This window comes from Rattus norvegicus, chromosome 7 (assembly GCF_036323735.1).
Source record: "Rattus norvegicus strain BN/NHsdMcwi chromosome 7, GRCr8, whole genome shotgun sequence".
NCBI classification, from domain to species: domain Eukaryota; kingdom Metazoa; phylum Chordata; class Mammalia; order Rodentia; family Muridae; genus Rattus; species Rattus norvegicus.
The window spans coordinates 103,739,238-103,751,873 of record NC_086025.1 but is presented as its reverse complement, the minus strand read 5'-3'; positions in this window follow the sequence as shown (position 1 = coordinate 103,751,873).

Here is a 12,636-nt window from a genome sequence, read left to right as displayed (position 1 = left end):
ACAAGCGCACACACACACTCATGCATGCACGCACAAGCACACACACACACACACACACACACACACACACAAACAAAGCATACCTTCACATTGCTGGCATTTAATGATAAGTAGTGCAGCAGTAGCACTCACGCTTTACGCATTGGCTTTTGGTTCACACAGTCTGGAAGAGAAAAAGCCAAAGATCATTTCCTGTTGGGATTTCCATGGCCCACCAACAAAATATTACTTTCATTAAATACTAAAATATGTCTACATATTTTTATCATGGGATAAACTGATAGATGCATCCAGAGTGTTTCTTTGCTGTTTGATGCTTTATTTTATTGGGTTTTGCTTTTGAGACAGATTTTTGCTATATAGCCTAGACTGTTTTTGAATTTGCAACGCTCCTGCCTCAGCATAAGAATTGAGGTAGGGGTTACTAAATTACTGTATATACAGCATTCACTGTACAAGCCTAAGTATAGAACAGTGTTGGCCTAAAATATAAACACTGCTTTTTCACTTTAGCAGCAACCCCTGCCTCCTTTTTCTTTCAATAGCTGTTTCATTTAGAATATCAATGACTTGGCCCAAGCTATGTATGCCCAGACCAGTATGTGGCAGCAGCCATTGAATAATAAGGTAAGTGAATCTGTCTATTCAAAGGGAATAATCCAAATAGATTTCCAGTATTGATACATGAACTTACAAATCAAGAATAGAAGTGTGGGAAAATATACTTATCAGAAGGTAAGTCACATATTTCAAAACTTTAATTTGTTATGAAATTATTGACAACATCTACAATAATCCCCATGGTTTATATTCATAACTGTTTCTGGTTGAAAAATATGTAAATCTGTGAGTTAATGTATTTAATGATCAGGGCGTGATCCTAAGAAATCCTGCCTGGGTTAAAGGTATATTCCACCTGCACAATAGAGTAGTGTGGACACACTTGTTTCCCAAGAATGATTGATATGACATTGTTGTACTTAACATAATGTTAAGAAGTTCATGATTATCAAAAAGATTCTTTAAATGTGGTGTTCCTTTGTACATATCTCTCTTCTCTATACAAAACATACATTAAAGTTAATGTACTTTCTGTTAGGTATTACAAGTTAATTTAAAAATTAATTAAATATCAGTCCTATCCCTAAATACTTTTATAGAAAATTATGAAAATGGAAAGCATTGTTTAAAAATTATAACAGATATTTGTTATTAATATTAATGGTTAATATGATTAACACACAATTATTTTCAGTAAATATATGGCAAATTAGATTAAATGTTATTATTCACTATTTTTCAATAAATTAACCTTATATAAATATAAGTTTTATAGGACATTTAACTAAGAAAATTTGAGGGTGTACTTTTTGGGAAACATCATGCTACTTTAAGGCATAGTATTAAAATTTAAAAATTATTACCTTATCTTTTTCTTATGAGTATGCAGCCATTAAAACACAGAAGAGGAAAGTAGGAAGGCATATTTTTCTACTCACTGCTACTTTCTTATCTAATATATAAGGATTGATGATCATAAAGATTTAGAAATTTGTCAAAAGTGTTCAAATATTCAATCAGTCTTCAGATTGGCTCATTTTTCCTCAAAATTAGAGAGTCATAATTGTTTCAAGATATCATAGGTTTTACTGGCTATTGCAATATAAATTGACATGTTTTATTGTGAACATTAATTCAGTTGTCAAAAAGGCTTATATGTACTCATATCTTTGTATTAGGTCATCTCGGTTGTAAGATTCAAGTATGCTACAAATACAATTTGAAACTAAAAAGTAGCAGAAGTAAATCTAATAAAACTACCAACAACAGTGTTGCTTATAACATTATTTTGAAAACTAAGACACTGGGAATATATCTAAATATACTCTTGGGGTTAGGGAGATGGCTTCGTGCTGGGGATAGCTTATTATACTTCAAGAAACCCTGAATTACATTCCCATCAGCTCCTTATATCTTGAGTTAAGGTGATATAACACACTTCTGGCCTCTACATTCAACTGCATACACACACACACACACACACACTCACACACACACACACACACACACACGCACACACAAACACATGCACATATGCACTCACACACATCAGACATATAAGTAAAAATAAATCTTCAAAAAATGACAAATATTGTGCTATATATGGACAATGACATTTGCATTTCCATCAAAAAATTATACTTAAAAATATATGTTTATCTAAAAGATTTATATTAAGTTCAAAGGTGGTCACAGTTAAACAATACTCAAAGAGAAAATGCTACTTTTAAAAACTAGAAACACATTAAACATATTATATATTAAACTTAAAATTTTGAAGAAAAATGTCAACTGGATAATATTAAGGAAGGGGAGCAAAGAAATGAAACAGGAACATTGATGAATGAATGATGGCATTGATGAATGAATCAAAATGGCAAATAGGTCTGTCTGAAGACCAGCTATACCACTTCTTGGTATATACCAAAAAGATGCCCCAACATACCCCAAGGACACAAGCTGCACTCACTATGTTCACAGCATCTTTATTCTTAACCAGAAACAGGAAACAAACAGGATGCCCCTCAACCAATGAATACATACAAAAAAATGTGGTACATTCACACAGTGGAATACTATTTGTCTATTTAAAACTGGGACAACATGAATTTTGCAAGCAAATGGACAAAAGTAGAAAATACAATCTTGAGTGAACTCAAACCCAAAAGGATATGTATGATGTGTATGCACTGATAGTTGATATTAGCTGAAAAGTTCAAAACATCTATGAGACATCCCATAGATGCAAAGAAATTAAACAAGAAAAATGCCCAAGTGAGGATGCTCCAATCCCACTTAGAAGGGGAAACACAGTAGTCACAGGAGGCAGAGAGAGGGAGGGACAAGGGTGGATAAGCGGAGGGTTTGGGGAATAAAGGATCAAGATCATGCACGGAGAAAGAAAGGTGAGAGTCTGAGAGAGCCAGGAAAATAAGTGGAATTATGGGGAAGGGGTGATTCTTTAGGAAGTCCCAGAGACCCAGGATGAGGGAGGCTCCCAGAAGTCAATGCAGGTGACCTTAGCAGAAATATCCAACAGTTAGGATATGGAACCTGAAGAGACCACCTCCAGAAGTCAGACAGGAGCTCCAGTGGAGGAATGAGGACATCAAACCACCTACAAAACTTTTGACCCCAAACTGGCCCTGTCTAAAAGAAATGCAGGGTCCAAATGGAGCAGAGACTGAAGAAATGACAGGCCAGTGACTGGACCATTTTGAAAACCATCTCATGAGTCTACCTAGCAGCAAAATGCAACAGATGCAGATACCCACAGCCAAACATTGGATGGATATTGGGAACTCTTATGGAAGAGTTGGGTGAAGAATTGAAACCCTGAAGAGGATGGGGACTTCACAGGAAAATGGACAGAATCAACTAACCTGGACCATTGGAAGCTCTCAGTGTACATTTCTTATACCCAGTAATGGACAGCAGTTTGCATAGCTTGGACAATGAGTGAATGTGAAGATGAGATGTGGAAATATTTTGTCAGCAAAGAGATTTCAGTTTATTATTCTCACAATGACCCAGTAAATAGTAGACTATTATTGTCAATAAAATATGTAGCTCTATCTCTTCTGGTTCCAGGTGCTATGGGGGGGGGGCACAGGTTATCATGCAGACATAGCCAAGTACAAGAACCTCACCACACACAACCAGTGCTGAATATGGCACAGAAACAGCACCAAGAATCTCCTGTCACAAAGATATGAAGTTCTTAAGGGAGTTGAGCCCAAGTTCCTGAGGAACATGAGCTTTGCCAAGAAGCACAAGAAAGGCGGAAGAACATGCAAAGGTATGTTACATGTGCCAACAATGCAAAGGTAGTGAGTGCACGTGCAGAGGCCATCAAGACCCTTGTGAAGTCTCGGGTCATCAAGCCCACAACGCCAAAGGCCCCCAGCCTCAAACTCAGCCATCTGGCTTCCATCGCTCGACCCAAAGTTGGGAAGAGGATTTGAAGCTACATGGCCAAGGGTCCTAGGCTCTGTTAACCAAAGTCCAAGGTGCAAACTGAAGCCTAGGTCAAAGCTCCAGCTAAGGCCCAGTCTTAAGCTTTAGCTCAGGCTCCTGAAAGGGCCAAGGCCTCTATAAAGACCCCATAGAAAGGTTCCTGCTGTGACACACCTACCTACACACTATTTGCAGATGACCAGTGTCCTATGCTGTTTTTACAAATAAACTTGAGGCAAGATGAATAAATAAATAAATAATATGTAAACTACTTCACTCAATTTTAAACTAAATAATTTAGATGCAATTCTCATTTTTGCACAGAAAAAAATAAGTGGCTAATGGAGAGCTTCTAAGAACAACAACTTCATTTACTTAGATACCATTATTTAAACTGGTTTCAAATCTGGAGAACAGGAATCACACATTTTAAGTGGTCACGAAACTACAGAAATGATAGATACCATTTGGTAGAATCAAACAAGAAGAAAAAGGCTTGACATTTAGTACAAGATGTGTCTGTGTTCCTTAGCCAGTATGCCCTTGCATAGTATCAAACAATGCCTATGTGCATTAGCTTGCACTGTGACAAGAATTTGTTTTTAAGTTTGGTCCTTTGGCTTCTCTTATTGGTGGAGATAGCGCCAGGGGATGAATTATCAATGTTGTTCCCTGGATTTTGTGTATCATTTCTTCTAAAATGCATGTACTCCTGTAACAAATAAGTGAGAAATCCAATACAGTTTCTTTCTCTAAGGAATTGTTTGGGGGATTTGATGGATTTTCTGGTAAGTCTAAGGAAAATACCCTATGAGTGGGTCTCCACTGCATTTTTCTCTACCCAGATTCTATTTGACTTCCTCTCTAAGTCCTGCTAAGTTGCCATCAGTGTAACATGATCTGTCTATGACAGGATAAGACCTGAAGGGATATAATGCCTCAGAGTTATTTACTAGCTGGATACTCACGATGCCTAGAAGTGACCCAGAAACAAGGACAAGAGATTTAGGTAAGAAAATGGAAGAATGGTGCTCAAATACAAATTCTGTAAGTGCAAATGTTGTAAGAAATGGGTATTGGTCTAGTACTGTCCCTTGCATACCTCTATTCTCAGAAACTTTAACTGTGACCTATGGTATTCAGATATAATTTCAAATTATTTTGAAATAATTCTAAGACTGCTAATCTGATCGAATTACCAACATAGAGACCCAGCCTTGAATACTCACTGGTGCACAGACCTACCAGAGGTGGTGGTGGTGATGGTGGTGGCAGTGATGGCGGCTCCAGGGTACTGTTATTGCATAGAATCCAGGAATCACAGTGTTGCTGCTACAGTAGCAGAAATCAGTAGTATTGCACAGGTGCCAGAGTTGCAGGGAGAGCTCACAGATGATTCAGACTCTTGCTCTGGTCATAGATGCTGAAGGCATCGCTGGAGGTTGAAAGAAAAGTTTCTATTTCATCTTCCACCTTCCTACCAACTCCTGCCACGGAAAGGTTCTGAGGAATATTCTTAAAGGCTTCTACTTCCCTGAAATTCAGAAATCACAAAAATACACGACTGAGACCTAAGCTGACAAACTAATAATGATCACAGATCCTATTATAGGCTGATTGAATTCCTTGTAATTTTGGTAACTTTTAAGCCACTGCTACTATTTAAAATAGAATCCTGAGGCCCCTGATCTCCCATTCCAAGTGCCAAATAAATTGAAAGGCACTATATTAAATTTCAATGTCAGAGAAATAATGATTTTTTAATAAAAAGCACTATTAAAGTATAGTGGGTGAATAAAATGTGCATATAAAATGTTCAGGCATCCAAAGACCAGTAGTACATATGACATGTTTACTAAGTTATATTTCATTTCTTCCAAGAAATTTAGAGTGTATCTGGGCATTCTGTAGTTTGGTTTTCTAACACTTTCAATGGTATTCCATAGATGTTTATGATTTCAAATGTTAATGATTCCCCCAGATATTCATAATAACATTTTACCACAAATTTCAACTTCCTCGGTAAGATTTTGCTAAAGACACTATACTCTAACTCACTAAATACTTATGTGTGCCAGATACTGTGAGAAACCCTGAAGATCTAATACCATGGTGGATGGTGAATACTATAACACTCTATGCTAGAATTCATAACTGAAATGTTTATTTCTTTATCTCTCAGAATATTGGAGGACAATAGATCTTAATCAAACCACTCCCTTTCCTATGAAGAGAAGCTTGGCCCATGCCATTCTCCATCATTGGGTTTAAGAACCATCCACCTTCACTGACTAAAGAACACAAAGGTACAAGCTAAGCTCCTTCTTCAGCACCATCAAGAGATACCTGAGTCACAAAACTGCTTAGAATCAGTTGGGATCATTGTTATGCAGATTTGCAAAGTCAGCTTCTTCCTTTGTTGAATCACATTTTCATGAACCCCCACCTGTGTATCTTATGCATGAAATTTCAGCACCAGTTTTCTAAAAATCCATTTTGCAAATGGGATTAGTAAAATCAGTAACTGTTTTCTGGTGTCAAAAATGATCTATTTGGGCTACACAACAAAACATCTTTAATTTAGAATCTAGTCTGTTTTCTCTCCTCATTGTTTTCTTGGCTCCCAGCAGGAGCATGCTGCACAAGTCTTGAATGATTTACTGGATAAGTGATTGGGTAACCAAATGAATGATTTGTAAATATGAGACAGTCACATAACAAAGGTTGGAAGAATGCTTTGCAAATTGAGGAATTTTCATTAAGTATAGCTTTTATATATCACTTTTCAACTCACAAAATATCAACATCTCCGATGGAAAACAAAATCCTCTTTGGGGAAGGAATTTAAATTCATTTCTATAGAACTTAAACCTATATGTTCAAGTATAAGGAAAACAAGAAAACACTGTGAAGGAATAGAGAACAATCAACACTTGCTTCAGGTTCTCCCATTATTCTTAATATTCCAATATCTTGCTACAGCACATCTGGCTAGGTCTGAAACACTGTGACACTTTATGGGATGACTCTTGATAGAAATTGTTGTAAGTGGACAAGTTATTAGACTCTCCAGGCAAAACCAAGAAATTTGTCTTTTTCATCATTTCCCTTAAATCAATCTAACACTATATGATTTTGATAAAGATGTTTTTATCTCAGCGATGTCTTCGAGATTCATCCATGTATTAACAGCTTGTTTTACTTGTTGTTTAGAACTTGGTTATATAAATGTACTACTACACAATGAATATCCTAGTAAAAGCACCAGTGGAAGGGGAAGCCCTGGGTCCTGCTAAGACTGAAGCCCCAGTGAACTAGATTGTTGGGGGGAGAGCGGCAATGGGGGGAGGATGGGGAGGGGAACACCCATAGAGAAGGGGAGGGGGGAGGGGGATGTTTGCCCAGAAACCGGGAAAGGGAATAACACTCGAAATGTATATAAGAAATACTCAAGTTAATAAAAAAATAAATGTACTACAGCTAATTTATAAATTCATCCATTAGAAATGCATTCAAGATGTTTATGGCTTTGGTGGCAATCAAAGACTAGTATACATTATACAAGAGCATGAGTTTTATTTATCCGGAGAAGAATTGATAAAGTAGAATTATCTGTAATAGAGAGGGGAGAAATGCTAAGAAGCACTGAGCTTTCCAGAGTAATTTATCATTTCTGTGCTCCCAGCAATGATGCGAAATACTTCCTGTTTCCAGTCATTTTAGAATATGAACCCACATATCCAGTGTCTGGACATTTTTGCAAGCCACTAATATTGGAGCTTTAGTATCTTAATTTTTCCATTCTTCTTTCATGCACACACACACACACACACACACACACACTTCCCTAGTAACTCTTGAATGAAGCACACTCTCCAATACAGGTCTGAGTTCCTGAAACTGAACATCAATGTTCTTATTTACATGGTTCTCATTTTGAAGCAGTGTCTTGAATTTCGCAAATACTCTTGATCTTACTGAAGTCTAATTTTTCAAAGTTCTACTCCACAAATCATGAATTGTTTGGAAGTGCATGTTTAATGGAGAAGTTTAATGGTTTTACAGCTATCTTTGTATTCTTGATTTTATTTTATTTTCTCCATTATGATAATGATACATTTGTGATTTCAGAATGCCCCCACCCTTGCTCTGTTGTGTTTTTTGAGGTGATACCATCTATTTTGGTAAATGTTATTTGTGCCTTCGATCTGTGTTTTACTATTATATGATGAAAAAGCATCCATGTTTATTAGATTGGTTGATGGTGGCTTTTTTTTTTTTTTTTTTTTTTTTTGCTCTGCACTCAGTGATTCTTGTCTGTGTGCTCTAATCATTAAGGCAGACGTTTAAGGCCTGTCTCTAGTGGTATAATTCCTGTCATTCCTTTCAGGACTGCCACTTGTTCATCGATGCTTCAAGACTATGTTAGCTTGATCACTCTATCACACATCTCTGCCTGTAGGAGCACTGTATGTTCTTAGAGATCTTTCTCTTTCTTCTTCATGTAACACTGACCTTTACACTGTTCATATTTTTTTTTTTTGCTGAAGTCTACATTGCTTGATGTTAATAGAAACATTAACATTTTGTTTGTGGTGCTTGCATTCTTTTATATCTTTTTTCATTTTTTTCTGTCACATATGCAGTTATAATTAACAAGATTTCTCAGGGGTGGCATGACCCTGTGTATCACCACTTTGATTTGCTTTGTCTTTTTAATTTCCTTCTGATAATGCCCAAGTTTTAATATGAATACTTAGCTATTTACATTCAATATAAGTCTCAAGAGGTTCATATATATGCCTACAATTTTAATATTTACATACTATATGTCCTTTCCAGTTTGTATTACAGACTATATCCTTCCTTTTCTGTTCTGCTTTCATTTTACCAATTTTAATAATTATTTGCACTTCATTTTATTATATTTAGTTACAATGATATTGAATTTTTCAGTTAATATTAGTAGGAGTTCTAGGGTTCTCATTTTATATTCAGTTTTTCAATCTATTAAAAATACATATTTTGTTATTTTAAATAAAATTCTCAACAGTTCGCCTAGCAATATGGCTCAATGGGTAAGGACACATGTTTCTTAGACTAAGAACCTGAATAACATGGTAGAAGAGAAACAGTTCCCATGGATTGTCCTCTGAGATTCACAAGCACATCATGGCACACACATGACCAAATAAATAAATAAATACACACAATTGATTAATTACTTAATGTAATTGTAATAGCACAGACTTATCTCCTAAAACCCATAGGAAACATAACAGTTACAAAGTATAGACTTTTAAACTTAGCATACAGAACACTGAAGCTCTGTCAGTCTCTCTTTTCCTGCCTTCTCCTAATTGAATGGTTTCAATTAAGGTGCATTAGCAGTAGGTGAGGGGAAAATATGTACAATACTATGTTACAAGAAATAAAAAATAGGTAAGAGTTCAATGCACTAATTTGAATCTCAGTCCTTAGAAAGTACCCTAAGGAATATAAATGTATACATTGTAGAGATAAGAGAAGAAACTATGACATAAAAACATAATTATTGACACTAAAGACCTTCCAAGCTTCAGTTAGATAAAATGCATAAAGGAAGTGGACTTGTGGCACCTAAACTGTACATTTATAATGGAATCATGGAAATTGAAAACTATGATAAAATTAGTGGACAATTATATAAATGTATCATAGAAAACTCTCAGAAACTACAATTTGAGTTTTAAAGGTACAGGAAAAAAGTGGCAAAATGGAATGGTATATAATGTCTAAACAAGATGAAGGGTTTCTCATTTACTACATGGCATGGTTTCCTCAAACCCAACCTTTCCAGAACTACTGCAGCTCTGCCCATCTCACTTACTCTAACTTTACCCACACAATGAGATCTTCTTTATGGCATGCATTAGTTTCCCTAGTCCTCCCGAAACTGCATAACCTTTCAATTCAGGAGAGTTTCCAGTATCCCTACTCGTAATAGCGACCCCTTGAGTGGCAACATTAGAGAGAACATGGCATTTAAAAGAGAACTCCATGTAAAAATTACAAAGGAAAAGAAGAGAGGAAAAAACAGAGAGAAAGGGCAAAGGAAGGTAGGAAAGAGAAGAGAGAAAAAGGGATGGAGGAGGAAGACAGAAACAATCTGGAAAATTCTATGAGGAGTATGAGAAACAAGGAGATCCTAAGAGAGAGAGAGGACCAAAGAAACAAGTGAAAATGTGGAGATTTACCTGATAGGCATAGAAGTAAAGTTCACAAGGAATCCATGATCCTGTAAAATTGCTGAACACTAAAAAACAATTATTGTTTAAAACTGTGTACTTTGGACTTGAGCTGGAATCACAGCATTTTGGGAAATCATGGGAGACAAGCATGCTATTCTCTCTGCATTTGTTTGTTTGTTGGTTGCTTTGTTGAATTGTTTGCTTTTCATGCTGGTGGCTTGTAACTATTCTTAAGGCATTATTTACTTTTGTACAAATCAACACATGCATTATGACTCTTTTCCTTTCCCTCTCTCCTCCCCTCTCTTCCTTTAAAGGCCATATATCAATTGATAATCTATCAAAATTACAATGATGAAGTCTTACTTTGTAATATTTACTAAGAGGTCTTATTCATAATAAGCTAGAACAAAATGTGGTCCTACTTTGTAATGTGATTGAGGTATGTTTTTTTTTAATTTTAGAAATAGTTTTATCAATTTATTTTATTTTGAGACAGTCTCGTGTATATCAGAGTAAACTCAAATTCACCATGTAAAAAAAAGGATGACCTGGAACTTCTACCTGATTCCACTCCAGAGTGTTGAGATTACAGGCATAGCAGTCTTGCCAAATTCATGTGATGCTGGGATCAAAACCAGGCTGTCTTCCACTTTAGAGAAGCACTCAAACATCTATTGGTTTTGAGGGGGAAAGACATTTTGTATCCTAGGGAGTATGTTATTTATTCAATTAATTAATTAATTAATAATTACCATGTAAGCTTCAAACAAGTAAAGACAACATTTTTATGAGAAGAGAGAGTTAGAATAACAACCAAAATAATCGGAAGAAAGAAGAAAGACCATACCAATAATCTATGGAGAAAAACCTCAACAGAGAACAACTATGCTGGCATCTCCATTTCAGATATCTGGTCTCCACAATTGTAACAAGCTGAAGTCTAGTCTTTAGCCTCACTAATCCATGCTAATTTGTTATGCAGCCATAGAGGTCTCATTGGGAGAACATCTGCTGAAGGGTTATCAGCATACCACTTCTAAACTCCATGCCAAGTATATTGAATGGGTTCTACATTAACAAGTTACCTGTGTAGTTAAACAAAAGTATGCACAGTTATGAGAGCTGTTTAACTGTTTATGTTAGCTTTAACTGTTTCTTAAATTTGAAGTTATTTTGTTAATTGTATAGGTTAAAGAGGCTGAGGACAAGAGTAGAGTGTTGTCTGCAGATGAATTAAAAGGCAGAGAAATGGCCTCTCAGTCTAGTATTTCACTGACTGTGTAGGCGAGGCCAATTCTTAGACTCTGACTCTCATTCTTCTTGTCTATGACATAAGAGATTGTGACTTCATGAAGCTAAGACATGTTTTTATTCATATGCTTACATCTCACACCTAAGGTTCTGCAACCATTGTAGAAGGAATGAATAAGTACAAGAACCAGAGAATCGTGGAGTTTTCTGTAAGATTGTTTTCTCCTAGGAATGTCAGAATCAACACCCAACTCTTGCCAACATGACTTTCCAAACACGAGATAAACAAGAACACCAGTGAACATGTCACAGTAGAGAAAAGTTTAAGAGTCCACCTCAACCACAGAGGAGGAGAGGCGAAGAGAAAGAGAGAGAGAGAGAGAGAGAGAGAGAGAGAGAGAGAGAGAGAGAGAGAGAATAACTGAGTAGTCATGAGTAATTTCCGACAAACATGGAAGGTATCCTCATGGTGCTGAAATCCCTATTATAACTGATGAAAACTTGTATTATGAAAGAAATCTTGTTTGACCATCAAGCATAGCAGCCTAAGAATTACTTGTTTACTCAGCAGTTTTTCTAGAAACCTCTGTCATGCTCTACCCTTGGCCATGTTCCATGGCAGTTACAAGTAGAGGACTTTAATCATTATGTCACCAGCATTCCTATTGTCTTCTTCCTGGCATCCCTGGGTTCTTTTACAACACAAATATGTCATGGAACATCCCCTGCCTGTCCCATTGCAATGTAGCTGAGAAACTAGATGACTTGCTTCAACTTGGCTGCTGCCTCTGGGATCCCATGATTTTTCCCTGACCACAGGCAATGATTCCAGATGATGTTGGCCTTCCTATCTTATTCTCCCCAATTATAGCACAAACTGCCTTGTTGCAACACATTTCTACAGATGTGTATCTCTTCCTGTCTCTTGGGAGTTTATTTCAGTTGAGACTACCTCTAAAACTTCTCTCATGACTTCAGAATTTCAGTAAGACTGGTTTAGCTCCATAGATAAATGGGATTGGACTCCTTAAGAAAGGAAACATTTCAGAATACTTAAGTTTTTTTATTTCAAATATTAAATGAAAGATTTCTGAAATATATTTCACTGTGACAGTTCTACTTAGTCTTAAGAAAA